General features: G+C 40.3%; 1 protein-coding gene across 1 annotated transcript in view; it reads right to left on the reverse strand.

Moving 5' to 3' along the window:
- cited1 (Cbp/p300-interacting transactivator, with Glu/Asp-rich carboxy-terminal domain, 1) overlaps positions 1–2,284 on the reverse strand; it is a 6,638-nt gene extending 4,354 nt beyond the window's left edge. The window contains exon 1 of the mRNA XM_031850621.1: positions 2,087–2,284. The gene's annotated coding sequence lies outside the window, so the exon portion shown is untranslated. The remainder of the gene's footprint in view (positions 1–2,086) is intronic.
- Positions 2,285–7,500: the final 5,216 nt, after the last annotated feature.

A 7,500-nucleotide genomic window follows, 5' to 3' on the forward strand; every position in this document is an offset into this window, starting at 1 on the left:
TACCAAACAGCTGTCAATGAAAGGTCTGTGTGTGTGTGTGTGTGTGTTCATTATTCATTGACTGATTACTGTCAGGGCCGGGCTGCACATGGTGCCTCCGCTCAACAGCTTTCCAGCACATTGAGTCCAGGAGACACAAACAAATACAAATAAAAAAAACTGCAGACATTCTGTTTTTGGAAACAGAAGAAAACAGCTTATTTTTTATGATTTGGATTCTTTGCTCCCCTCCCAACAGAAGCGCTCTTTCTTACTATTCAACACTTCGTCACCAGCTCTGCTGCTCCATGTGGATGCGTTTAATTTGTGTGTCCACCACGAAAAAGGATCCTACCGGACTTTCCATTGGTGTTGTTTTCATCCGAAACATCACGACAATTCGTCCATGTACACGAAAGCCAGTAGATTGAAATGTTGTGACTATTTGGTTAAAATCACCACAGAGCTCCGGGTTCAGGGACGTCACAACCCAGAGGAATTATGGGTATCGAAGTAGAGAAGCCAGTGCTCTTCCTGTTCACAGCTGACCGGACTCATTGTGTTCCTTCAACACTTTTCATGAGATCGCTCAGTCGGCGCTGGCTTTAAATATGTTTAATTTAGCAGTCGGGCTGCTGTCTTGGCTGTGAACCGGTCTGCGTGTACTTTAATTATCTAAAAGGTCTCCTCCTGCTGTTAGTAGCTCTTACATAATCAATACACAGTCTCCAGGTGTGTGTTAGGGCTGCAGCTAATGATTGTTGTATTGATTCATCAGATTATATACAGGAAATAGTGAAAGTTGGATATAAAACAGAGGAAATATGCACATGGATTGCAGCCTTTAAACGCCCCTTTTTGGACTGTTTTTCCGTCAAAACTACAAAATTATGACATTTAATAAGAACAATTATTAACAGCGGATAAAAGTAATAACTGCAGCTCTGTTTTATACGTTTATGAGGGATATTAAAGAACAATAAAGTCACTACTCTCTGGTAAGTCCTCACTGTGGCTCCCAACAGGAACACTGAGTCAGTAACTTTAAAGTCAATATGGTTTCTACAACATTACATGAGCTCGAGGTCCCTTTAGTCGCTGTTCTGGAGCTTTCTATCAAATCACAAGATCCGTCACACAGACACGGACGAGAACTAGAGAAGTGGATCTTGGTGTTTGGTCATTAAATGTGATATAAATTAAATAAAAGTATAAATTTACTACACACACACACACACACACACACACACACCAACCAACAACAACAGGGGTTTCAATTACACAATTAAAGCGTGACGAGCCAATTGAGTCCCTTTCACACACACACACACACACACACACACACCATATGCTGTCCCAGCATGACGCATTCACCATTTGCTTTAATTGCCTCCAACTCCACATTGAAGGCGGTTAATGAGAAGCCAATTAAAGAAAAAGACAAAAAACAGACTTCACCAAAGTTTTTAGTCTGTTGTATTTTGCAAAACTGGGAAAAATTACTTCTTAAAATTAAGTACTTCAACGTATTATTAAGACTCTTTGTGCAATAATGCCTAAACTGTACAATAACTTGTGCAGCTCCATTAATACATAATTTATACTTTTACTTGTGTTATATATTATGTACATAATTTACATTCTTATTCTACATAATCCTTTTTTTCTCCCCGGGGATCAATTAAGTATTCTGATTCTGGAAAAACTCCAATTAATATTAAGCTCGTATCACATTTTCTTTTATTTAATTGTGAAATGACGAAAGAGTCACAACGAATGCAAAATTGCAAACATGCTTCAAATAAACCAGAACTGGTTGCATTTAGAGAAACAAACGTAAAAGCAATCATGTCGTTCATTTCTACTGTTAAAGATTAAACCCGGTGGGTATAAAGAGACTTTAAGATATTTAAAAGCTCAACACCAAAGAGGAAATTTAGATTTCACACGAGCTCCTGCAGAGAAAACCCGTTGAGCTCGAGGCAGAAACAAACAGCCGCTTGACCTCATTTAAATGTTATGTAAACACTTTAGGAGGGAGACTCATTCACACACACCGACACGTCCTGTCAGAGCAACAGAAGCCCAGCAGAGGGAATAAACCAACCTGCGAGGAGGATAAAAACAAGCCCGGTGCAGCCCGGAGGAGTCCAGTAACAGTCCGGAGAGTCCACAGAGATTTGTTGTGGAGATTTAAAAAGTGAAAGTGTTCTTCAGAGGCTGAACTGCAGAGACTCTGGAGGGTTAGTCAGCTCCTCAATGAGCTCCTTACTGAATGAGGAGCGCTCAGTGCCTCGCGCTCTCCTCACTGACCGGCCCGGTGTGTGTGTGTGTGTGTGTGGGAAATCCCCAAAACCAGGAAATGGATTCAAAGCGGATCCGGATGGACAGATCTTATTGGTTGAGACAAACACAAGGGAGCGGGGCCAAATAATGATCGACTCAGATTATGAATAAAGCAAATTATCATTCAAATATAAGCATTTTTATGCGTTTTATGCTGCTCTATAGGTCACTTTAATAAAAAGAAAATATATAAAAATGCACTGCTCTTGCTCTTATAACTTTATATTTTTGTCGTTTGTACACATTGTGTCCTTATATTATTTATTACACAATTGTTTTAAATCATCTTGTCCGTCTCTTCTTCCGAATGTAAAACACGAGTTTCAAAAAGTGCTACATAAATGAAGGCAAGGCAAGTTATAAATATATAATATAATATTATTATTACATATAATTCAAAGTGCTTAAATTAAACGTCAACAGCGAAAGAGACACGCTACAAATGTAAAAAAACAGTGATTAAAGAGCCAAGAGAGTAGAACAATTACAAAATATAAAATAGAATAAGACAGGTATAGAATAAAATAAATTAATAAAAACTTAATTTAATACAAGGCAGTGGCAGTGGCTTTCTCAGATCATGTCAAAGAGTATTTGTTTTAATTTAATTTAAGTGATGGTTTATTTGTGAGTACATTTTATTAATACAGCCCAATATCACACATTTTCCTCAAGGAATAAATAACATTAGCTTTTTTGTATTTGGTGTATTCGTGTTGTACACGCCCATCGGCTGTGATCATACCACAAACTGCACCCTCCGCAGTAGAAGTACACGAGGTGCAGCTCGGAATGAGCGAATGAATACTGATTCTTTAGAGCTTGTTGACGCTGACAAGACTTCGCCGTGTGAGGACTTGTCCACAGAAAACAATGGCCGTGGGTGTTATTTAACTCACAACTTGTTGGATAAAGTTGGGAGTTGCTTTTTTTCCCACGAAGCTTATGAACAAGCTGTGCTTGTTAAGCGTCGACGCAGTGACGAGTCACAACAGGCGCAAGTCGCCTTACACAATTTAATCTGCTTCCTGTGATTCTGACGGATAAAAACCAGCCATTAAATGTTGAATTTTTCTTGTTTTTGAGGAGGCAGACAGGAAACAAGCGGAAAGAGAGAGGGAGATGTAAAATAGAAATAAAACAGGAGTAGAACGGACATTCCTATATCAAATCAACCTAGAGTTGTAGCGCGCTAACTTACGTACAAACTAAACCAACAGTCGCAGCGCCATTGAACAGCTTAATGCTTCATCCACACACTCTTATCACAGCGTAGGAAAGAACGTCGCTATCGTCAACTTTGTTTGGCTCATTTTCTGTAACCGATGTAGCATTAAAGCATGGTGGAATTAGCAAGTTAGCTAGGTAGCTAGCTTGCATCCGCTCTCTTCCCAGCGAGCGCCGCAACGACGCTTTACGGGCCAACTGACGTGTGTTGTCACCAAAACAACTAACGGAAAAACACTTCTACTTTTATTCTATTTCTATAAAATGCTACATATTGAGTAAAGAAATCATTCTAAAAACGTATCACTGAGCATTCGTAAACGCAACATAATCCGGGGTTTTGCAGAATTTAACTTGTCGTGATGAGTCTGTGTGTGTAGAAGGTCTTTCAAGAAATGTCCCCGTAAACCACGACAGCGGGACAGCAAACCAACACACACTATACCAGGACCCTGAAACTGAAGCAGCTAAATGGAACCCAGCCATCACTCTTTCAGGTTATTTGTGTGCTTTTTTCTGAGACGTGTCAACATGTCTTCTGTGGAAGAAACAAAACAGATAGGGTCTTTCAAGCTCCGGGTTCGTGAGGTGAATCCAGCCTCCAGAGTTTATACGCCGCCGCTCTGCAGGGCAGATGTTGCTCAGTCTGAAGTGAAAACACCATCAGGAATCAAATGGACCACTTCTGTCTTTGTCTCTCACCCAGAGAGAGAGAGAGAGAGAGAGAGAGAGAGAGAGAGAGGCTGGTGGTCTGTGAATGATTTGCATAACTGCATGCTCTTGTTGTGCAGACGTCCTCGTGTGATTAGAGACACTGATGAATATGTACCGAGCGATTTATCACGTCATGTGGCGGTTGGAGCAGAAGAAAAGATCTTAGTAATGTTTGTGTTCTGCTCCGTGTCTCATTAATTCATTAATTAACCACCTTTTAAATACAAAAAAGACATCAGTCAAAGCTCAGACTACCATTAACGTCACTTTGCTTAAATCACAGCGCAGTCACGGCCACTTAAAACCCTTAAAATGTATTTATAGCTTGCTTTATTTTATTGCACTTTTATTTGGTCACACAATTTGGTTTGGCTGGGTCATAAAACCATGTGTACATAACTAAAATATAAAGGAAGAGATGTTATGCATAAAAAAAATGAAACAAGTCACAAGATAAACGCGTTTCATTTGTGTGCTTTTTGCAACTTTTCCTGCAACTTGATTTCCTCTTAATTCATTATTGCTGCAACAAAATCAATTTCCTCTTATTTTTAATGAATCTGTAACACCAGACCGCCCTGTTGCTGTGTTATTGGAGGCAAAAGCAACACGTTAAACTACTTGGTGCTGACTATCAGGTATCGGAGGTGATCACAGACACACAGGATGCAGATTCAATGTTTAACAGTTAATGTTTTAAACTTCTCCTATTTTATTCATAAGGGACAAACAACAGGCTGCTTTGGGGGGAAATCACCAAAAGTGTCGTTGGGGAACCTCGACCAATTCACCCCCCCAAAAAAACAAAGCCATGCATCATTCATGTCTGCAGAGGGACGACGCCATTACGCGCCAACAACATGCAGCCGCCGTGGTCCAAGTGCCACGCGCTCGGCCTCTCTTCCGTTAAGCAGATAAAAGGTGGCATCTGTCTTTATTGTGCGAGTAAATCCCCTCCGCCATTGACCGCAGACACTTCACATGTTGATGAGGAGGAGGAGGAGGAGGAGCAGCCCCACTTTGTTCGACCCTTCTGGGGTGGAGACGTTATGCAAATCAAACTGAACCGTTTGTGATTTCCGTCATAGGACAATTAATTACAGCATGTTGTTTTAATGATGAAAAGTGATTAAACCTTTAATAAAAACAGCATGGACCTCCCCAGATTTCTCCCAAAGTGCGTGTGTTCTGCTTTGTTTTGACAGAATTCCCCAAATTTAAACAGACTCATGCAAATGTTTAGCGCAACTGGCAGAACTCCCTTTACCCAACAGGACGGGCGAGGCTTTGGTTTATCTGAATCAGAGAGAGTCGGATGACAAACTATTCAAAGCACTGGTGGTGAAACAATAAATAAAGGGCCCCGCCGCTGCTGATTTGCATAAAAGTCGTTGGAAAAAGTTTGTTTTTGGCCTCGGAGCAGTGAAGGTGTGTCCAACACAACAACCAGAACATGGAGAACCTGTATGTCACAATGGAACCAGTTGTTTTAGTCGCAGTTATGACGCTTCTTTGACCTGGAGGACATTTCCCAAGTGTGATAAAGAGGTTTAATGAAACTGATGAGAGAATAGAATTTAGAAAAAGACGTTTGATTGAGCAAGAATAAGCTTTCCGTTTTCATATTAGGGAAAAGAATGAATCTGCGTAAGTCTGGAGGACAAAGGTTTGCGCCAACTCCTTTACAGAGTACGTCTGCATCGCCCGGCTTGTTTAGGTGGGATTCAAAAAAAAATATATATATATATATATATGTGTCATAATCTTGTCTGTAGGCAATTTAAAACTGGGCTGCAAGTAGACAAACGTTATGTAACGAACCAGGACCAGTTGTTCCCAAAAGAAAGTCCTCCAATGATGAACTTTTCTACACTTGTCATTTCTCAGCAATATGCGACATGTATGCTGCATTAAACTACGTAAATCACTTGTTTTTTCACACTTGCTGTAAACTCGTAATAAAGTGGTTCGTTCAATTTGCGCTCGTCAGCGTTTTTCAAGGTGTTCCAGGTGTTCCACACAAACAAACATGGCTGACCGTGACAAACGGATGTTCCTTTGACTAGTGTTCTTGGTTAAGTCTACATATCCAGCTGTCAACAACCAGGAGACCCATTTTCCTTATAAATAATTATCTGAATGGGTCACGATGGATCTTTTTTTTTTTTCAGTGAAGAGACAATCCAGGAATTCCAGCGGTGCTCCGAATCCTCTAGAGTTCCCACAAGTTTTTCCAATTTGATTCTGCGGAGCAACGAAAAACTACATAAACACACACAAAGTCTCTCGTGTTTACAGCCCTTCTTCACGGTTACCGTGTAACCCCCCCCACCTCACCCTCCTCACCCTCCTCCTCCTCCCAGTTTATGAGGTAGAATTTCAATCGTCTCTCCTTTTCCAAACTCGTAAACGGTGTAATGGGTTTCATTTGCTCCGGCTACGTTGGGCTCAAACCGCCGAGGTGACCGCAGCAGTGTTCATAAAGATCACAGGGAATCCTCTCTCTCACACACACACACACACACATACACACACACACGCGCACACGCACTTCTGTTCTGCACATGCCAGCTCCGGCTGGTGACTCCTACATTTGGTGTGAATTTCCAGGCCATTAATTTAGGAGGAACATCACTTCTAAAGGAAACTGGCCCGACATTTGTGGTTCCTCTCAAAAACGCTCTCCATTAAAAAGCCTCTTTTAACCACCACACACTTCATAAATCACCCCTTAAAGACGCAGCAGACACACATGACAACATGCTCTCCTGACTTTTATTTTCAACAAACGCTCGCGGTATGTACATCAAAACATGCCAACAGTTGAAAAAAAAAAAAAAGCATTAATATACGTACTCGAACAAATTAACGTTATGCTAAAACATTCCGACACAAGTTTCATCTGAAGTGGATTTAAAATGTTTTGGACAAATGATGAAATGTGGAAATCATGGTCACATACATGTATTGACAGTTATGTTGTTAAAAGGCTTTCCAATCTTTTGGAAAATCTGCAAGAAAAACAAAAAAAATAAAGAAATATTGAATTTTCAGATAAAATTAATTATAGATTGCAATTCCTGAAAATGTTTTTTAGTTGCCACAATTAAAGTTAAGTGGCTAAATATATTGACTCAAGGTCCACTTTGTCTTTTCCAAGTATGGAGCATGAATTTTAAAACTTCAACATGCGGTTGAAAGCCCATACAAAAGCTAAACGGGGTTTTTTGTTGT

The sequence above is a fragment of the Anarrhichthys ocellatus genome, unplaced genomic scaffold, assembly GCF_004355925.1.
Source record: "Anarrhichthys ocellatus isolate YVR2014 unplaced genomic scaffold, GSC_Weel_1.0 scaffold11, whole genome shotgun sequence".
Classification (NCBI taxonomy): domain Eukaryota; kingdom Metazoa; phylum Chordata; class Actinopteri; order Perciformes; family Anarhichadidae; genus Anarrhichthys; species Anarrhichthys ocellatus.